A 21630-nucleotide genomic window follows, 5' to 3' on the forward strand; every position below is an offset into this window, starting at 1 on the left:
ACGCGGTAAGAGCAGACACTTCTGACGGGGGGACGACGCGAGCGACGAACGTCTGCCTCGCTTTGACGCACCTCGTTGAGGGCTTTTATCCAAGTTGCCACTCTTCTGTTAGGCAATGCAGATTCACTGCAAGCCTGCTGAATGCCTAGGTGGCGCTGCCGAGCTGTTCGTTTTGTGGCAAACTCAATTTGTACGTAACTCGTTTGCAAAAACTCGTGATAGCACCGTCTGCTGCACGACGATCTGTTCGTCTCGTAAGTGCACATGTGCGTGATGTGAGTCCATTTCTGCAAGGTCGGGCAGGTCCTCACTGAGGTGGTAAAAATCGTCGGACACCTCCAAATATCGCGCCAGGCATGGCGCGGCAGCTAATGTAGATTGGACTCAACAAATAGTTGGAAATCATTTATAGAAACACTGAACCACGCTTCCCCTCTGGCCGTCGATAATCGCGAGAGCGTTGCCGGTGCAGCACTCTGTGCATTAACTGACCTCCCGAGTATGTCCCACAGCGGTGGGTTCAAGTCAGGCGAGCTGGGAGATGGAATCATATGCTCAGATTGTCAAGAATATTCTTCAAATCCATCTCGAATACTCGTCGTCCGGTGACATAGCGCATTGTTATCCATAAAAATTCGATCTTTGTTTGTTCTCCAAGTTGCTGAACATTACCATTTCTAGTCGATGATCGCTTCAGTTGGACCGCAGGACCCAGTCCATTCCATGCGATCGCAGGCCAAAGGATTATGGATGAACGCCAGGTTGCACAGTTAGTTATTGCAAACTGAAATCGGTACTCATCTGAAGAGGACAATCTTTTTCCAGTTTTCTAGGATCCAATCGATACGGTCGAGAGCCCAAGAGAGGCGCTGCTGGCGACGTTGTGTTGTTGGAAAAGGCACTCGCAATGGTCGCCTACTGCCACAGTCCATTAACGCTGCTCGTCTCGGTCGTTAAATGAAGACCGTCGGCCACTGCGTTGTCCGCTGTGAGCGGTAATGCCTGTGAAATTTGGAATTCCTGGCACATTCTTGACTCTGTGGATTACGAAATATCCCCAACGATTTCCAAAATGGAATGCCTCACGAGTCGAGCTCCAGCTGCCATTCCGTGTTCAAGGTCTCTTCATTCCCGGCGTGCGGCCTTAGCCACGTCGGCAACCTTTTCACATGATTCAGCTGAGTACAAATGACACGACCTTGCGTGGATCTGCACGGAGATAACTTGGCCTCCGATGTGTGATGGAGTTCGCAGCAGTTAGTGCTTTGCCCCCCATGCATGCCGATGTAACACGTGTAGGTTGTCTTCTTGGGTGTCTCCTCAGCACTGTTCTGCAGCGAGCAGGTGTGGCCAGCGGGTGGTAGCTGAGTACAAATGGCAGGACCGCTGACGCTGACGCTGACGCTGTAAAGACGAGCCGATCCTTGGCTCGAGAATGGTGCAGTCTAGACAGATTTGTCATTCCTGCGGTTCCTGTGGAAGAGAGAAGAAAAATATATTAACACACTTGTTGATTTTTCCATGCTGGTGTGACCTGTAAGAGAAAAAGTAACACACTCTGCTGGGGGATTAGTAAAAACTTAATCCCTCAGCAGGTCAGGCCAGCGCGTGCTTGGCCTGTGATGTGGTTGTTGGCCCAGTCCACGGATGAGCCGGTTACGGGAGTGTTCTATCCTCTCGTAGAATTTCCTGGCGATGGCGCGGAACCTTTCTCGAAGAGGCAGGATTCCGGTGTCCTCGTGGAGTTGGCGCGTCGAAAAGCGCCTTGGAAGATGCATAGCAGTCTTCAGGGCGCGGTTCTGTATCCGTTGCAGAGTCACAATGTGAGCATCTGCGGCTTTCCCCCAGACCACGGCCGCATACTCTAACAGTGGGCGAACCAATGCTAGGTAAAGCGTGATGCCGTGTTGCGGTGGCAAAGTTGACTGCGGGTTTAGCAGTGGATACAGGGCGCGGAGGCGTCCAACTGCTCTCCCTTTCACATCACGGATGTGATGCTTCCAGGTGAGCCTGCGGTCTAGGGTAACCCCTAGGTATTTTGCCGTCCCACTCCATGGGATGGGTTCTCCCAGGATTTCGAGCGGCGTAAGCCCTGGCGGCAGAAGTCTTCGAGTGAAGACGACTGCCTGGCTCTTTGTGGCGTTGAATTTCAACCGCCACTTTGTTGCCCATGAGCCCAAGGCGTCACACCCGCGTTGGAGGCGGTTTCTCAGCACCTGGGCATTCATGCTGCGCGTGAACAGGGCTGTATCATCAGCATACAGCGCCAGTTCGACTCCTGCCACTTTCGGCGCGTCTGCAGTGTACAGGGAGTACAGCGAGGGGCCGAGAACCGACCCCTGCGGCACTCCTGCACGTATCTGCCGGTCTGTGGACGTACCGTCGTCAGCCCTCACGTGGAAGGTCCGTTCGGACAGGTACGACCGCAGCAACGTCATGTGAGACGTCGGTATCCCTTGCTCAAAGAGTTTGAACTCGAGACCGTCGTGCCACACCGAGTCAAACGCTCGGGAGACGTCGAGGAACACTGCGCCAAGGAATTCCCTTGTCTCCAGTGCCCTCATGGCCGGTTCTACCACCCGCAACAGCTGGTGGGAAGTGGCATGCTCTTCTCGGAATCCGAACTGCTCGTCCGGGATGATGCCCTCCTGGGTGACGTGTCGCATCAGTCTTCTCGCGTACAGCCTCTCGAAAACTTTCGAGAGGGACGGGAGTAGGCTGATGGGTCGGTAGCTCGATGCCTGGCGTGGGTCCTTGCCAGATTTCAGGATGGCCACGACCTCCGCGTGTTTCCACGCAGAGGGGTAGTCACCCGATCGGAGAATCTCGTTGAAAACATCGGCAAGTTGCCGGTGTAGGCCCGGTGGAAGGTTCTTCAGCAGGAGGTTTGTGACGCCGTCGCTGCCTCCGGCCTTCTTGGGGTTCAGCGAGCGAAGTTGCACCGCAACTTCCTCCTCCGTTATCGGCTCGATAACGTCGCCTTCCTCCCTTGCGCCGCGGAAGGTTGGCAGTTGCTCGTGGACTCGCCGCATGTGGTCGTCGTCGATGACGTCGGCCACCGGTGTAAAGTTGGCTGCAAAGGCGTCAGCCAGGACGCTGGCTTTGGCGTCGGGGTCGCTGGCGAAGTCGTTCCCGACCTGTAAAGGCGGTATTCGCTGTCGCCGGCGTAGGAAGGACTTTACCACCCTCCATGCACTGCCATCCTCAGGATTGAGGGTAGACACAAGGTCTTCCCATTCCTGGTTCCGGTGATGCTCGACTGCTGCCTTGATTTCCCGTCTCATGCGGTTTAATCGGCGCTTCGTGTCTGGTAGGCGAGTGAGCTGCCATTCACGAAACAGTCGGTTCTTCTCAGTGATCGCGTCCAATATAGGGCGCGGTAGCTGTCGCGAGAAGTCTCGTGTTCCCTGGCGACGTCTCGGCGTGGCTTCCTCAGCTGCTCGGAGTATTCTTCGGGTGAAGAATGCTAGGGCGGCGTCTGCCCCTACCACGGTGGGGTTTGGCGCGTCCTCGAGCAGTTCGAGCGCTTTCATCCGAAAGCGCTCGGCGTCGAGCCTGCGATAGCTCGGACGGCTGTCTGGAAGAGAAGTTCCGGCCACGTCGAGGCCAAAGATGACTGGTACGTGGTCGGAGGAGAGAGCGTTCCGCGTCTCAGCGGTCGCGAAGTGCCCGATGCCCTTCAGAAGGGCAAAATGGCAGGACCGCGAATGCACAGTCATTTTATACCTCGTGCACGCGATACTACCGCCATCTGTACAGGATTATATCGCCATCCCATGACTTTCGTCATCTCAGTGTATGTAACTAGCGTGTGAAATAAGCGACGTTATTTGAGTCCCATGAGTTGTTTCTCTATGGAGTTCTTGTCAACTTCAGCTTTTTAATTTGTCTCTTGACGTTAACAATCTCAGACGTCCAATAAAACAACCACATTTGAACGAAATAAGGTTGATTTTTAAAGTGGACTCTTTTTGAACTATTTCCTCGAACGCCTAGATTTGTATGCTTCTTCGAGCCTGCATACTACAGATGAAGCATGCGGATTGCCACAGATACCACTTCGCGAAGATGCGGGCAGCTCACACGCCGGCGCCAGCTGCGCATAGCGCCGACAGCGCAGTGATATGTGGGCCGCTGCCATCCGGGTTCGGTTGAAGGAGATACACTGTGGTGCTCGGAACATCCGCCTTGTGACTGACGTGGGCGGCAGCCTGGCAGATACGCTGAGTCACTGTGCAAGAGCAACGAAGGGAGTGCGCGGTTTGCGTAGCACTTGTCCGCCGGCTAGGAGGGGAGGGCCTCCCCTCTGCGCTGTAACGTGCTACAGGAAGAAGCTGGTCTGCGGCGTTCTACTGTGATCAAGCATCCTTAACATCTCCAGATTCCTTAGTTCTTTCTTTAACTCTTTACTACTGTTTCTCCCCCTTCAACTGTCTGCTTCCATTTCCACCTATTTCCTTTTCACTCTTTCTTTTTCCTTACTTCACTCTTTTTTCCTCATTTTTGTTTTTGACCCTGTGTTTCCATTTTTCTCGCTCTCAGTTTTTCTCTGTGTCTACGTTTGCTCTTCACTTCCCTCTCTCTCTCTCTCTCTCTCTCTCTCTCTCTCTCTCTCTCTTTCTCTTTCTCTCTGTCTCTCTCTCTTTCTATCTATCCATATCTAGCTCTCCGTCTCTTTCCTCTAGATCTATTTATTTCATCCTTTGCTTCTGTCTCTCTCCGTTTTTCCTTGTTTGAGTGTGGCCGAGCAGTTCTAGGCGCTGCAGTCTGGAACCGCGCTACCACTACGGTCGCAGGTTCGAATCGTGCCTCGGGCATGGATGTGAGTGATGTCCTTAGGTTAGTTAGGTTTAAGTAGTTTTAAGTTCTAGGGGACTGATGACCACAGAACTTAAGTCCCATATTGCTCAGAGCCATTTGAACCATTTGTCTATTATCCTTTTATAATACTTTATTACCTAGATCCCAAGTTTTGTTACTAAGATAACCTGTTTCAGAAAGTTCATTGGCCATCTTCACATCCATAAAGGTCTACAACGAAATACCGCTCAGTACATCTTATCCATACCAAAAGCGTTGTAATACACTTAAGTAGAGTATATAACCTATACGGTAATATCAGTGCTGTCAAATAAATATTCAAATGTTTGCGTACAACACTTAAAAATGTAATAATTTACGGACCTGATCCGAAGTCGTCATCGACATCAAACCACTGTGTGTACACAACCCGCCCATAATCTCAGAACTTGCAACACATTACACATCGTACAGAGTAATGCACACTCTCACACAGTGCAAATAAAATGTCGTAGAATCCCATGTGTACGATGATGCTACACTTCCTGTGATAATAACCTTAAGCAATATAACACGCCATCCTACATGACATGGGAACTAGCTGAAGTTGTCTCACTGACGGAAACAGGGCCTGCTGCTCTGGCCGAACGGTTCTCTGCGCTTCAGCCCGGAACCGCGACACCTCTACGGTGGCAGGTTCGAATCCTGCCTCGGGCATGGATGTGTGTGATGTCCTTAGGTTAGTTAGGTTTAAGTAGTTCTAAGTTCTAGGGGACTGATGACCTCAGGTGTTAAGTCCCATAGTGCTCAGAGCCATTTAAACCATTTGAACGGAAACAGGCACCTAACTGCCGCAGATCCTTTAGACCTTAAGTCGTAGTTATTTTCAGCAGGTGGCAGTACATCATGCATCTGCCATGGAAATGTACCCCACAGCATACTATATAACAATTAAAGTGATATAGACCAGTCAACTAAAATCTGTTGGTAGCCACTAGGGTAAATGTCAAACACAACGGTACATAATAGAGGATAATGGAATTTGTTACAAAAGTTTAAATAGTTAAAACGTAAGATGGACACATATTTAAGATATGACACTGAAGCTCTTTTATCAAAATTGGTTGTATGAAAACCTCATGGAATAGAGTAGTAGCAGTGTAAGAAGTTCATATAAACAACCTGACATCCAGTAACTCACCGGTTAGGAACTTCTGGCAACTACTACATTACGGTTCATGAACAGATCAGGTACATGAGACGTATAACGAATCTGGAAATATATTTGTAAAAAGAAAAAAAAAAACGTCTCTACCGGCCGTGTGGCGGAACGTACTACGTCGGTAAGTCAATAGATGTTATCCCTACGTTCAATAATACACACACAGAACAGGAACATGGTAAACTATTGCGTACCTGATATTATACGTTAGAATACCCACGTGTGTACTGGTCATATGCCAGAGGCCATTACATCAATACAGCAGCTGACACTCTGCTTTTATTACCGAGCGAGGTGGCGCAGTGGTTAGTACACTGGACTCGCATTCGGGAGGACGATGATTCAATCCTGTCTCCAGCCATCCTGATTTAGGTTTTCCGTGATTTCTCTAAATCGTTTCAGGAAAATGCCGGGATGGTTCCTCTGAAAGGGCACGGCCGATTTCCTTCCCAATCCTTCCCTAACATGAGCTTGCGCTCCGTCTCTAATGACCTCGTTGTCGACGGGACGTTAAACACTAACCACCACCACGCTGCTTTTATTGTGTATTATCAGACAGAGCGTATACGTTCCAGACAGGTTACAACCAATCTCTACGTTACATACGTGTTAGGCTGTATTTATTTTATGGTAACATAATAAAACCCAACTTTTCTTAAAACTATACTCTCCTGTTCACTTCAAAGCAAAGCGTATAGGACCCGTGATAGACAGCAAACAATTACAAGAATAGTAAAACGTAGCTCGATATCTACGTAACATAAATGTTATAGTACACTTATTTTATGGCAATATTGTAAAACGTCTCATTTAATAAACGCGACATTTAGCAACTAATTGGATAAGATGTCTTAAGAATTATTTCATTACGATTCATGAACATGATGACGTGTAATGACGCCAGAAATATATTTCTTGTTGTTTCTGTTGTACACAAACGTTCGATTAGTTACTTAACAGCACTGACATTACCGTATAGATTGTAAATTGTACCATTTTTGCATCGGCCAACATTTCGTTGTAAGCCTTTACAGATCTGAATGAAGTGGCTGAAACTGGTTATCTACGCAACAAAACTTGCAATCTGGGCGATAAAATGCTGTAAAAGGATACTACACTCTGAAACATGGAGGACCACCTCCTGGTTCCATTGACGATGTAAGGTAATAATTTCCTTGCCATATCCGCTGCGTAAGTCTGTCTTCCTGTTCTGGTTTTGTGTAGGTAGTTGAAACAGTACGTAACACACGACGTCCAACACCAAAACCATAGGGCAGCACAAGTGGCACATTGTCTCTGTTTTCCCGGAGAAACCGAGGCTTCACAGTGTTGCAGCAGTTATCCCAAAACTGTAGTACAAGGTACAGTACAATTCTTTGGGGCAAACCATCCAAATTTCGGACAGATTCACTGTTAAATTCTGGCAATATGTGGACCAAATTAAATGTCGCATCCAGCCATACTGCAATGGCGCGAACGATTTGGAGAACAAGTGGTTCAAATGGCTCTGAGCACTATGGGACTTAACTTCTGAGGTCATCAGTCCCCTATAACTTAGAACTACTTAAACCTAACTAACCTAAGGACATCACACACAGCCATGCCCGAGGCAGGATTCAAATCTGCGACCGTAGCGGTCGCACGGCCCCAGACTGCAGCGCCTAGAACCGCTTGGAGAACACAGAAGTGGGCTGTGTTTACTGGGGAGTCCAGACCTTGCCCCTTGCATTTCCATCTTTTCTCCAAGCTAAAAGAAAATCTGAGGGGAAAGAGATTTTGTGTCGATGAGGGCGTCCACACAGCGGTTTTCGAAAGGCTTCGTGATCACGGAGCGTACTTCGATCGTCGAGGAACAGAACGTTTGCCGGTACGTTCCGACCTTTGCTTGCGGGGCTTTGTGACTGTGTTGAAAAAGAACTGTCATGTATTTGCGTCATTTTCTAGTGTTGGGTGGCATTTAATAAAAGTTATTTAGTCTGCCATAATAATGCCTAATTTTATTTTTTGATGTTATCGTAGTCATACTTTGTCTTATTTATTGCAGAAAACGAGTTTCACAGTTCTTATGAAAACTGCTTTGTTTCAACTGCAATGCAGTTTGTCTGAATATAAAAAATACCGCGAATTTAAGAAAGATTCTAATGGTCAGTTTATGTATTGTAAATATACAGAATCAGTTCATATAGATAACTGAGGAAAGTTTGGAATATTATTGAGCAAGCGAATTAGGTTGAAAACTGCTGCATCTCATTAAATACATTCACAGACACTCAGAAATATCCCTGACTCTAAAAAACATCTTGAACACCGATTTGGCCGCTCTATACCAATCCCATATAACATTTATGGGACACTTTGTGTACAAAATCCTGCACCGGTAACGCTTTCTGAGTTATGGACGGCTGTAGAGGCGGCGGATTCAGTATTTCTGCGAGGACCTCCAGTGAGCTGTTGAGTCTATCATGTCACGTCGCGTTGCTGCAGTTCGCCGGGCAGCAGGAGGCCCGTCGCGGTATTAGGAGGTGTACCACGACTTTTGCCACCTCTGGGGCGGTTAAGGAATATTCCACAGCATTACAACTCCCCTTTGTCTGTTCGCTGGATCGCTGCAAGAGGAAACCCGCTATTTGTGCGGAAGGAGAGTGAGTGGTGTGCTAGATGAGGAACAGACGGTATCGATGTTATGTGATGAACTGTTTGAAAGATCATGATATGCACTGTTAATAGAGAGTCAGAACGAAATATTTGGAGAAGTGGTGGGAGGAGAGTGGAGAGAGAGCAGCAAGGGAGAGCTGAGAACGGGAAGAAAGGAAGAACAGAGTTTAAAGTCCCGCCGACGTCGAGGTCATTAGAGACAGAACACAAGCTCGGATTGTTGCAAGTATGAGGAAGAATATCCGCCGTGCCCTTTCAATGGAATATTCCCGGCACTTGCCACTAGCGCTTTAGGGTGAGAAAGAAAAACGTAAATCAGCATGACCGGACGCTGATTTGAACCGACAGCATACCAAATACGGGTCCACTATGCTAACCACAGCGTCACATCCCTCCGTAAAATTGATTTTTGCAAACCAAATTCACATCCTACCCCTAAACACGGACAGATGTATTAGTTACTAATCAGTTATAAGAAGGAGAGAGTCTGTAGTGGATGTTGACTAGTAGCAAGTACAGGTAGCGATGGATTCCTAAGTGAAAACGATAGGACCATTGAAAATATTCTAAAAATGCAACTATAGGCATTTCCTATGAAATCTCAAAATTATTTCGCAGCTCTTCTTATTGCAACTGAACGTGGCAGATGGGTCTGTGTTCCTAAAACTTCCAACAACATCATGCCTACAATGAATAATGTTTTGTAATTAGTGGTGTTTTATCTTGTAGGCAGTAGGTCGTTATTATGAAGTGGCAGCAGTTGTATGTTCAGTGATCAATAAACACAGTTTTTCCTCAGTTTTATCTTTAATTACATAAGAAAATATGTTTCGTTGTTCTGCCCCTCCCCCCTCCCCCCTCCCCCCTGTCCCCCCAACGGGCATAAACACTCATACCCTGTGTGCGCTGTTGAACAGAAGAGTAGATGAAGAGTCCAGCAGTGCAAATAGAGTGGTCTCCTAAATCTGAATAGGTGGGTAGATACTGGGGTAGATTTCTCAGTCAGGTAGAATGAAGTCGCTAAAGTTAAGCCTATTCGAAGACAGTGTACATATCGTACGTATAAGATGTGTTGTGTCTAGTATACTGAAGTGGCTACGTTGAAGCCTATATGAAGAGAGTGGACGCATAAGATGCACAGGGGCAGGCAGAATGAAGTGGCTGAAGCTGAAGCCTGTATCAAAAGAGTGTACGTGTAAGATGTATTGGAATAGAGAAAGCTGGAAACATGTTTCTGGTATCCAGTGGAGGGACCATGAGAATTGCGGGTGTTACGTGTGCCTCGAATCCTGGAAGGAATTCTATCTGATCCTGCACTTTCACTTGGTGACTGAAATACAAACTTAAGGAGAATAGGTAATGTTTTCACAATGAATTATGAAGTTCCTAGCATATGTAAATCAACAGATCTCTCTTTATGGGGCAAAATCGTCAGATTTGAACGTAACTTGTGGCGAGCCTCATCGAAGTGTTGTAGGATCGCTACTCTCCACAATATATAGTACATCTAAACTACCATCTGGATAACTTCGCAAGCCACTTGAGGCTGTTCGCAGGTGGCAGGAGATGCAGTTATATATAGGATACATAGGATCCCGTTTCTTCGATGACATGGCTGCACTGATTTCGAATTCGACAGACTTGATAATTTTGATTTTCCATGGTTTTTTCGAATTACTTGAGCTAATGCTCGGATAATCAAGTGTTTAAAATTTGCTTACTAAGTAAAAATGAAACAAATATCCAAAGTTCAAAGAATCGAGCAACGGATGTGAGGAATATGGACTGAACATAAATGCGAAGAGGACCACGGCAATGCTTTTCACAAAACAGTAAGGGAAGATGAAAGTGAAATCTCGGGATAACTTAGAGGAACAAATTGAACTAGGATGCAAAATAACTAGTAACACGATGTATAATCAAAAACCAAAACAAGGATAATTATTTTAAAAGAAATGTCTTCTAGGAAGAACAGGGTGTTTTTTGTTCCAATAAACGCATTAATTAAAAAAAGGATAGGAGAAGTATTTCGCAAGGAGTACTGCTCTGTATATTGACGAAACGTGGATGGTGTGGAGGAGAAAGAGCGAATATTTAGAAGTTCTTCAGATGTGTATCTAGAGATGAAGAGGAAGGGCGAATCGGGAAGGGCGGCCGGAGAATGATCCTGGAAGAATGGGACCAACGACGACTGAAGAGAATCGTTCAACGTGACAGAAGTGCATCCCTTCCCCAAACTGCTGCAGATTTCAGTGCTGCGCCATCAACAAGTGTCAGCTTGCGAACCATTCAACTAAACATCTTGATATGGGCTTACGGAGACAAAGGCCCACTCGTGTGCCCTTGATGACAGCACGACACAAAGCCTTATGCCTCGCCTGGGCCCGTCAACACTGACGTTGGACAGCTGATGGCTCGAAACATGTTGTCTGGTCGGACGAGTCTCATTTCAAATTGTGTCGAGTCGATGGACGTGTACGGGTAAGGAGAGAACCTCGTCAATGTCAGCAGGGCACTGTTGAAGCTGATGGAGGCAGTGTAATGGTGTGTGGCGGGTGCAGTTTGAGTGGTATCGAACCCCAGGTACGTCTAGATACGAATCTGACAGGTGACACGTACGTAAGCGTCCTGTGTGATCACCTGCGTCCCATTGTGCATTCCGACGAACTAGGACAATTCCTCACCCCGTCCAGAATTGCTACTGAGTGACTGTTGTGAGTTTAAATACTTCCGCTAGCCACCAAACACGCCAGAGATGAACATTATTGAGCATATCTGGAATGCCTTGAAAGGCGTTGATCAGAAGAGCTCTTCACCCCCTCGTACTGTTACAGATTTGTGGACAGCCCTTCAGGAGTTAACGTGTCAGTTCCTTCCAGAACTACTTCAGACATTAGTCGAGTCCCTGCCACGTCATGTTTCGGAACTTCTGCGTGCTCGCGGGTGCGTTACACCACACTAGGCAGGTGTGTCAGTTTCTTTGGTCCTTCGGTGTATAAACTAAGGAGTGATACTGAGTTACACAGATTGAATGGGGGAAAAAACAAATACTGGAAATAATTAAGAGAAGAAAAAAGGACTGGACAGAATTACTTCATAGCTCCTGTCCTAGAAGAAATTGTGACTGGAAAGAGTACCGGAGGGAGAAGATACAAGGAAATCGACGACGTCTAGATAAATGCTACATACGCAGATACGAAATGAATGCAGAAAAAACCGGGAAGCTAGAGAATACTGAATTTGAAGTGATGGGTCATACTTATGGAATGAACACATCATATTATCAGCACAGTCATCATAATCATCATCTAGATCATCATCACCACTCGTGAATGTTTCCTTCAACGACGATGGTTTCCTATATTGTTGTTAGAAACGAGCGTATTTTCTGTCCGTAATAACGTTACCATTGGCAGGCCGTTACTCTCTAACCTTCTACCTGTATATCTGACTTACGACTGTACTCTCGGAAGTCAGAGAAATACCGCAGTGCAAAGTAGGTTACGCCAAGTGTTTCCAGAATGGATTTACATCGAATAAAGTGTCACACTTATACAGCCTGGAGGACCGGATTTAGCTCCCGCGTAACGTCATCACCAGACTCCCGGCTGTCACAGTGGCACGTCCCTCTACTGCCCGTATGACTGATTACCTTCACGAGAAAGTGGCGCTCCTTTCACTTTAGCTATTCTTGTAATTACTTGTGTAATGTGTGATCAAAATTGTACCACGTCTGCTGTCGTGGTAGGTGATAAAAAGCAGTTGAGGGTACGGTTAAACCAAGCCTGTGCCTTTCCCAGCGACTCCTTGCTTCTTGCAACATGTATTTTTTTTTTCTAACGAGGAAGCAGATTTCCTTAACTTCGTCTACGTGTAACTTTAATCTCAATTGTATTGCTAATCATATTCCTGGTACTCGTCATTACTTTCTTCTTTCTTAAGTTTACTCTCAATACATATTTTATACCCATTAGACGGTACACTCCATTCAAGAGATCCTGTAATTCTTCTTCACCTGTAGTGAGGATAACAGTGTCATCTCTGAATCTCCTCATTGTCGTCCTTCCACCTTGAGTTTTAATCCTACTCTTGAATCCACCTTTTATTTCCATCATTGCTTCTTCGTTGTGTAGAGTGACCAGTGTGGCTGGAAGACTGCGTCCTTGTTTTGCATCCTCTTCAATGTGAGCACTTCGTTCTTGGATTTGTTCTTATTAATCCCTGTTGGTCCCTGTACTTCATGTATGTTGCCCGCCTTTCCCTGCGATCATTTTACAGTGTCTAACTGTTTTAGCTAATTCGACAAATGTTGTGAAAGACTCTTGACTTTTCTCAATTCTTCGTTTCATTTCCAACCACTACATCAGAACGCACTGTCTGCTGCCTTTATCTTTCCTAAAGCCACACTAATCGTCACCTGCCAGATCCACAGTTGTCTCTTTCACTCTTATGTACATTTGTTTTGCCAGGAGCTTGGATGCATGTACTGTTAAGCTGATTGTACGATAGTTCTCACAGTTAACTGATCTTGCTGTCTTCGGAGTTGTGTGGCTGATATTTTTTCTTTTCATATGTCTCCATTCTCATAGATTCTAAACACCACCTTGAATAGTGGTTTGGCTGCCACATCCCATAACGATATCATAAACGCCGATGGAACGTTTTTATCATTTGTGGCTTATTTGATAGCTAGTCTTTCAAAGCTCTCTTAAACTCTGACGCTAGTAATCGATCCCACACGTCTTTCAGATCGACCCAAGTTCTTCTTCTGTCAAGTCAGCAAAAAAGTCCTCCCACACGTAGAGTCCTTCAGTGTACTCTCTCCACCTATGCCCATTCTCCTCTGAATTCAGAAGTGGAATTCCCATTGCACTCGTAATGTCGACGCTCTTTCTTTCAGTGTCACCGAAGGCTTCTGAACTGTACATGGCCACAGAGCATATCTCTGAGTTACAGATTCTCATCTTATTGTTCGCTGATCTTATTTTGAGCTGAGCGTCTCTCTGGGGGAAATAGACGTATTTCATTCCACTGCTATTCTTTCTGTGATGTCCGTTTCTCTGCTGTTGTTGCTGGTAAACCAAGATCCCAAGTATTTCAACTGGCGAACTCTCTTGAACCTGATCCCATCTTTCTTAAGAAATTCTAGCAGCTTTTGATCTCTTCCTAATTACATGAACTAGATTTTGTTTTGATTCAACTTTACCCCAGCCTTTAGTGGGTATTTATCCATTTTCTGGTACATTTGTTTCAACTCACACTGTGATTTACGTAGCAGTACTGTATCGTCTACATATGACAGACAACTGAGATTGCCCTCCATCTGTACTCCAACCCATTACTGTTGCCTACATTCCATTTTCACTTTCTCCAAGAAGACACTGAATAGAACGCATGAAAGAGCATCCCCTTGTCTGAGACCTGTCTCAGCCTTGACCTCCGACGTGACCGCTCGGAAACACACTGCTTCCATTGATCCATCCATACAAGTGTTGACTATTGTGACTAGCTACCTCCTCAGGGATCTGAAGTCACACAGTGCATTGTTAAGAGTATTCCTGTGGATGCTGTCGCATGCACGTTGAAAATCAACGAACAGACTATGGATATCTTGACTGTATTGCCAGTGTTTTTCAAACAATTGTTTTGCGGTGAAACTTCGATCTATTGTCGATCGGTCTGGTCGAAAGTTAGGTTGGTATTGCTGCATGTTGTTTTCTACGAATGGGAATTTTCTGAAGATAACGATAGGCAGTAAGTTGCAGGTCACATATACCACACTGATGCCTCTGTCGTTACCAGATTACCTTTTACTTCCTCTCTCATACATCCATTCTTCAGGCAATGTCTCTCTCTCTTCCATATCGAGTGGATTAGTTCATAAATCTCTTACCTCCCTCTTTGATTAACTCTCCTGTTATTCTGTCCTCCCCTGAGGCTTTTTTTTGTTTTTGAGTCTTTTGATCGCAATCTTCACATTTTCATCAGTCAACATTCTTCCTCATCTTTGCTTTCGTCCATAGTGGTTGCAGGGTAGCATTTCATGTGGGTTCGAGTGGTACAAGAATTCTGAGAAGTATACTCTCCATCCTTCTACAGTTCTTTTCTCGTCATTTATGAAGTTGCTCTTTTCATATCTAACGAGAAAGGCTGGGCTCTCAAACCAATCTTTCGGATTTTAAGGCGTTGGATCATTTGTCATGAATTATTATTGTGGTTCTCTGACTCAGCATGTTCCAGTTAACTGGTCAGATATATTCTCTTCTCTGTTCTCAGGACACGCTTCGTTTCTCTTTTGCTGTTGAGATAATTTTGTCTTTTCTGCTCATACTCCCTCTAATCCAACCACTCCTCCGTCATCTTCATTTGCTTTACTGTACCCTTCTGGCATATCTCGTTGAAGCAGTTTCTCTTTTTCATACTCTTCTTTCTTCCCAACCTATCCTACGCTACGCTTAGTATCGCGACCTTTATTTCTTTCATCTTTCCCTCCACGTCCTCTCTTGCTACTAGGTTTTCTAGGGCCAGAAAGCAGTTTTTGATTTCTTTAGCATATCGTTCTTTAATTTCATTTTCTCGCAGTTTCCCAACAGTCAAAGCAAGTTCTAGTGTCTCGTTCTCCTTCTTATGGACGTATCATTTTGAGTCTACACATAACGATGAAGTGGTCTGACGCACACTCGGCTCCTGTACACAACCTCATGTCCACGACACTATGGCTATAGCGCTGGTCCATCAAGGCGTGATCTATCTGGTTGGACAACCCTCTTTTGCTGAGCACGAGGTTCCCTTGTGTATTCACTTGTGTTCGAAGTAAGTGGAACATACTCTCAGGTTCTTTTAAATATATAATTTGATCATCCTCTGACCAATGTCACTGATCTCATCATGCAAAATGTGCCTTCCAGTAGTTGTTATACAGCATTCATCTTTCCCTGATTTTGGATTAATATCTCCCATGATATTTCAAGTTATTTGTTCTAGTTGGTCATAGAACTCTTTATTTTCATTTGTTTTATCTTCTGTGGGGGCGTGAACATTGGTAAGTGCTATATGTGACACTTGGTCTCGGAGTACTATACAGGATATTCTTTTGTTAACAGTTTTGAATTCATGTTTATCTCCACATCCACCTTAAAATAGTACGCATCCATTTTCTTTGTTAGTATCATCAGAAAGTCATCTTGACCCTCGTAGTGCTACCAAGTCCAGAATGTATCACTTAATTCCTGGGACTAAAGTCTGGATGTTTGCCAGTCTCTACTGTCTTTCAACATTACAAGATCCAAAATTAAAGTTTCCAAATCGTGGACCATCTTTCTTTAGCATTTTTCCTCATTCACTGTATCCATCCTTGTCCGAGACAAGTACGTGTCTCTTAACAAAAGTTTTTTACGGGATTTGTTTGCTAGCCGTGTGCCCAACTCTACTCCTTCATCGGTGCTTGTGACCTGCAGAGGCTGTTGCAAGACAACTGACACCAGGCAAAGCTGTGAATATTATCCGTAAATAATTACTGTACGTCAGCTGCAATCAATATTTATACAGTCTACTGTTAGCAGTGGGAATGCTTACCTCGAAATGTGCGCGTAGTTAGCACATCCTGATAAAAGTCAGGTATCTATGGCGAAAACACAGTAAACAAGAAGACCACGACTTATTAGTTTAAAATAATGGCTCTGAGCACTATGGGACTCAACATCTTAGGTCATAAGTCCCCTATAACTTAGAACTACTTAAACCGAACTAACCTAAGGACATCACACACACCCATGCCCGAGGCAGGATTCGAACCTGCGACCTTAGCAGTCCCGCGGTTCCGGACTGCAGCGCCAGAACCGCACGGCCACCGCAGCCGGCTTATTAGTTTAACAGACGAGCTCTACCAAGGACACTCGCAACAGGACACAGGGTGTATGATTTTATAATTTTTCCATATCTGACCTGGTATTTACTGGATAAATTTAAAATTTAAAAATTGCCTGTGGTAGTCGTAGAGACAGCGGCAGACATAATTAAACATTTACACTGCCGTTCCCGCACAGTTAAAAAAAATTCTGCGTTTCTGCTTTAGAATTTGTGTGCCCAATTAATTTTGAATGCCCTTCTGCACATTTCATATTCTTCCAGCTCCTCGTTTCGAGGGTTTTGTGTCATTTCTGTAAACAGTGTCCTTTAGAGAGGCCATTTAATATTAGGACATTCGTAGAGAAAAGGAGATGGAACATTTTCCTCTTGTGCTCGTTATGTTTCTTTTTCTCTTTTTGTTGATACTCCTCTCAGCTTTGTATCATTCTTACCATATTTGCATCCGCACCGATTTCGAGTCGAAAATATAATGTAAGTGGTGCAGTTTTAGGTCTTTGACAGAAAAGATTTAGATGTCTTTTCCGAGATGGAGTTTACGTTCTGTAGTGCTGCTCACTTCACGGAGAATGGTATTTCGCGTGCTACGGCTCGTCATCTCAGCACGCGTAGCCGTGCAGCGTGCGCCAGCTGGCTGCGGAAAGTATCGCCGTGATCTCAGCCAATGAGGAGTGAGTAGCTCACGTTCCAGCCTCAACACATGTGGAACTAATTTACGGCGAAATAGTGCATGAGTAATAGACGTACTTGCCCCTGTCGTTCTTACGAATGGTTTGTAAACTTTGGATGGATCCGTTGACGGTTGGCGAGAACGCTTGCTCCAGTTAAAATCTGACCAACGTGATTGCGGATATGGCGGTGAAGGCAGCTGCGTACAGTGTTTCCCGTACTCTGGGCAAAATAAAATAGTAGCATCAAGTATAAATTATGCGTTACAGTTCGTAGTGCCTTAGTCGGGGGAGAAAGGAGACAAATGAATGAGGAACGAAGAGCGATTTGGCTTTCCGCTTGGCCGATTTGAGTCTTCGAAGTTGGACTGCCGATATTTTTTAAATATATCAGGTATACCATATATCGATATACAATTTTAATTACTGGCGCCGAAGGAAGGCCAGTATTCGACGCGTCAGCATCCAGATGTCCCTAGCTGCGCCACACACTAAACCATGTTCTTCCGTTGCTAACAGTCCATAGTTTGTGCAAAGAGGAGAATCCACCATATGAATTGTATGTAATCGACTCCTGGTCACAAGTTTACGGTTTATAAGAATGTAGCACATAGATCTCGCTGCTGTTGACAGTAATGGAGTATGCACTGCACACCAAATGTGGTTCCACGTTCTCGACGGATATTTGAATTCCATTATGTTGCTGCCATGGTGATCCATCAAGCATCTATAGATCTCCCGAGTCATGGGTATTCTCGTCGAAGGTACGTTCATACGAACATAACTGTAATCAACAAGAAATGAGGCAATCTGTGCAAGAGAAGGCGAAATATTGCCCACCACAATAGGGGGTTCATACGAAGGCGCAACAAGTACTTCTATCAGAGCTGACGTTATGGTATGCTTTCATTGCTGCCAATTTCGTATCATCGCTCGCATGTAAAGCGCCAGAGCTTTGTTTCGCACGTTTGTGAGGTTGAGGCCACCGTTTCGGAACTGTAGCGTTAACGTATCATATTTGATCTTAAATAACATTCCAGTACTAACATAGTAACCAAAGGCAGCCATGAGGCGGTCTGCAATACCCTTCGGTATTGGTAGGATCAGCGCTAAATGGGGCAGTCGTGACGCTATGTGAACGTTGGTGTATGCCACACGTTGGATCTTGTCAAAGGCTCTCAGTGAGTTGTTACGTATCGTTAGACGAACATTCTGTGGAAGCCTCCGAGAACTCGCCGCCGCTGACCGCCGTAGTAAACAGTCTGAAACGGTCCCGGTACGTCTTCCAGACCCCCGTCCAAAGTGCATAATTTTGGATTTCGTCATGTTAACGACACTGCCTGCGGCCGTCCCGTAAGAGTCTAGATGTTCAACAGCCTGACGCACTTCATGTCCTGATCTGACAAGGAGGATCATGTCGTCCGCATATGCGCGACACACCAAAGAGTCCTCATTAAGCGCTAGCCCAGTAAGTGAGCGCCTCATAACACACATCAGCGGCTCAAGCGCTATTGCAAACAGCATCATGGAGAGTTGGCACCCTTGTCGGACTGAGCTGTTAATAGGAATCGAGCCCGCTTCCCGGCCGTTTACAATCACCTTCGATGTAGCCCCTCGTATTAGCCTCATAACGATGGAGATGAAAACAGGTGGAATCGCCATTCGGCACATGACTGACGCCAAGAAGTCATGGTTTATCCTGTCGAACGCACGATCGAAGTCCACCGATATCGCTCGCATTTTACACGTCTCAGCAAGGGCTATAACGTCACGGTATTCACTTAACGCCGAGGAGATGTTGCTTCGCACCCCTAGGCAAGCCTGATCAGGGGATATTGTCCTGGATATCGCCAGCTTGAGACGAGACGCTAGTAGTCGTGCAAAGATTTTATAGTCGGTGTTTAGCATAGTGAGAGGCCGATATTAACACTGCGACTCCCCGCCATCTTCGGGATGGTAAGAAGAAAGCCCGTCACAAAATCCGACGGCAGGCGCATGTCCGGACGCATCGCCTCATTGTACATCGACACCAACTGTGGCATCATCATGTCCACCAATTCTCGATAAAACTCTTGCCTAATCCCATCTGGCCCTGGTGATTTATGGGCCGCTCCTTTTGTGAGTGCCACCTTTATATCGTCTTCTGTGAGTGGCTCCATAAGCGCTGCCTTATTCGTCTCTGTCAGTGTCGTTTGCAGATGTTGCAGTGTCTCTTCCCCCAACAGACGGTCCGTCGGTGTACCATTATAGAGGTGGCGGAAATGCTCTAAAAATTCATTAGCAATGCCCTGTTGTGTTGTCAGTTGACGGCCATCTAAACCGTGGAGCACTGTTACCAATGCTCGACGGTAACGTTTATGTTCCCGCGACACATGGCGCATCGAGGTACGTTCCCCAGTGATGGTGTCGAGACATCTTGCCCGTATTGGGATGCCACGCAGTCGTCGTCGCGTGATCGATAGGATTTGTGACTTGACACGATGAACTTCCGCATGATATTCTGCAGACGGCACCTGGAAGGACAGCTCACGAAGCATGGTGTAATAATAATCAAGAGTGTCTCTTTGCCATCTCGTCTTATCCCGACCATACTGTATGAGAGCTCTTCTTATTGCCGGCTTAGTACACTCGAGCCACCATTGAAGCACGGAGGTATATGTTGGTAGACGGCGTTGACATGTGGTCCATACTTCCTCGACTCTCTGACGACATTCGGGGTCCGCCAAAAGTGACGAATTGAGCTTCCATGTCCCGCGGCTTCTCCACACACTTTGCCTAGGGAGTGATATGGTACAAATGTAAGCCAGATGATCAGTAAATGCCGCAGGCCATCGTTCCGCGTCAACCACCACATCCTGTAGGCCAACCGAAACATATATTCGATCGAGTCTGCTCGCCGAGTGACTGGTATAAAAAGTATATCCCTCACGGTTCCTATGAATCATGTCCCAGGTGTCGCTTAACTCCAGATCCCGGCACAGCACATGCAATTCACGACAGGTATTGTAATGTGGAATCTGATCTTTTTGGGCTACAACACAATTGAAGTCACCACCTATAATGAAATGATCGAATCTGCTGGTAAATAAGGGCACAATGTCTTCCGAATAATATCTCGCACGCGCCCGTCTGTTGTTTGTGCCGGAAGGGGCATAAACATTGAGAATGCGAATTCCATTAACAATCGCCAGTCCTCGTGCCGAAGGTAGATAAGCCACGTGGCGAACCGGAATCCCGTCCCGGACCAATATCGCCGTTCCACTGTCGTTGGTCGAGTGCGGTGAGGTGTAGGAGATGTATCCATTGACTTCCTTGAATGTAAATTTCCTGCACCTGACGCGTATATCATGTCCCTAAACAACTGCTGTTTCACGGGCAATCTAATGGTACAGGGCTATTACAAATGATTGAAGCGATTTCATAAATTCACTGTAGCTCCATTCAGTGACATATGGTCACGACACACTACAGATACGTAGAAAAACTCATAAAGTTTTGTGCGGCTGAAGCCGCACTTCAGGTTTCTGCCGCCAGAGCGCTCGAGAGCGCAGTGAGACAAAATGGCGACAGGAGCCGAGAAAGTATATGTCGTGCTTCAAATGCACTCACATCAGTCAGTCATAACAGTGCAACGACACTTCAGGACGAACTTCAACTAATATCCACCAACTGCTAACTCCATTCGGCGATGGTATGCGCAGTTTAAAGCTTCTGGATGCCTCTGTAAGGGGAAATCAACGGGTCGGCCTGCAGTGAGCGAAGAAACGGTTGAACGCGTGCGGGCAAGTTTCACGCGTAGCCCGCGGGAGTCGACGAGTAAAGCAAGCAGGGAGCTAAACGTACCACAGCCGACGGTTTGGAAAATCTTACGGAGAAGGCTAAAGCAGAAGCCTTACCGTTTACGATTGCTACAAGCCCTGAAACCCGATGACAAAGTCAAACGCTTAGAATTTTCGGCGCGGTTGCAACAGCTCATGGAAGAGGATGCGTTCAGTGCGAAACTTGTTTTCAGTGATGAAGCAACATTTTTTCTTAATAGTGAAGTGAACAGACACAATGTGCGAATCTGGGCGGTAGAGAATCCTCACGCATTCGTGCAGCAAATTCGCAATTCACCGAAAGTTAACGTGTTTTGTGCAATCTCACGGTTTAAAGTTTACGGCCCCTTTTTCCTCTGTGAAAAAAACGTTACAGGACACGTGTATCTGGACATGCTGGAAAATTGGCTTATGCGACAACTGGAGACCAACAGCGCCAACTTCATCTTTCAACAGGATGGGGCTCCACCTCACTTTCATCATGATGTTCGGCATTTCTTAAACAGGAGATTGGAAAACCGATGGATCGGTCGTGGTGGAGATCATGATCAGCAGTTCATGTCATGGCCTCCACGCTCTCCCGACTTAACCCCATGCGGTT

Source organism: Schistocerca gregaria, chromosome 8, assembly GCF_023897955.1.
Source record: "Schistocerca gregaria isolate iqSchGreg1 chromosome 8, iqSchGreg1.2, whole genome shotgun sequence".
Classification (NCBI taxonomy): Eukaryota; Metazoa; Arthropoda; class Insecta; order Orthoptera; family Acrididae; genus Schistocerca; species Schistocerca gregaria.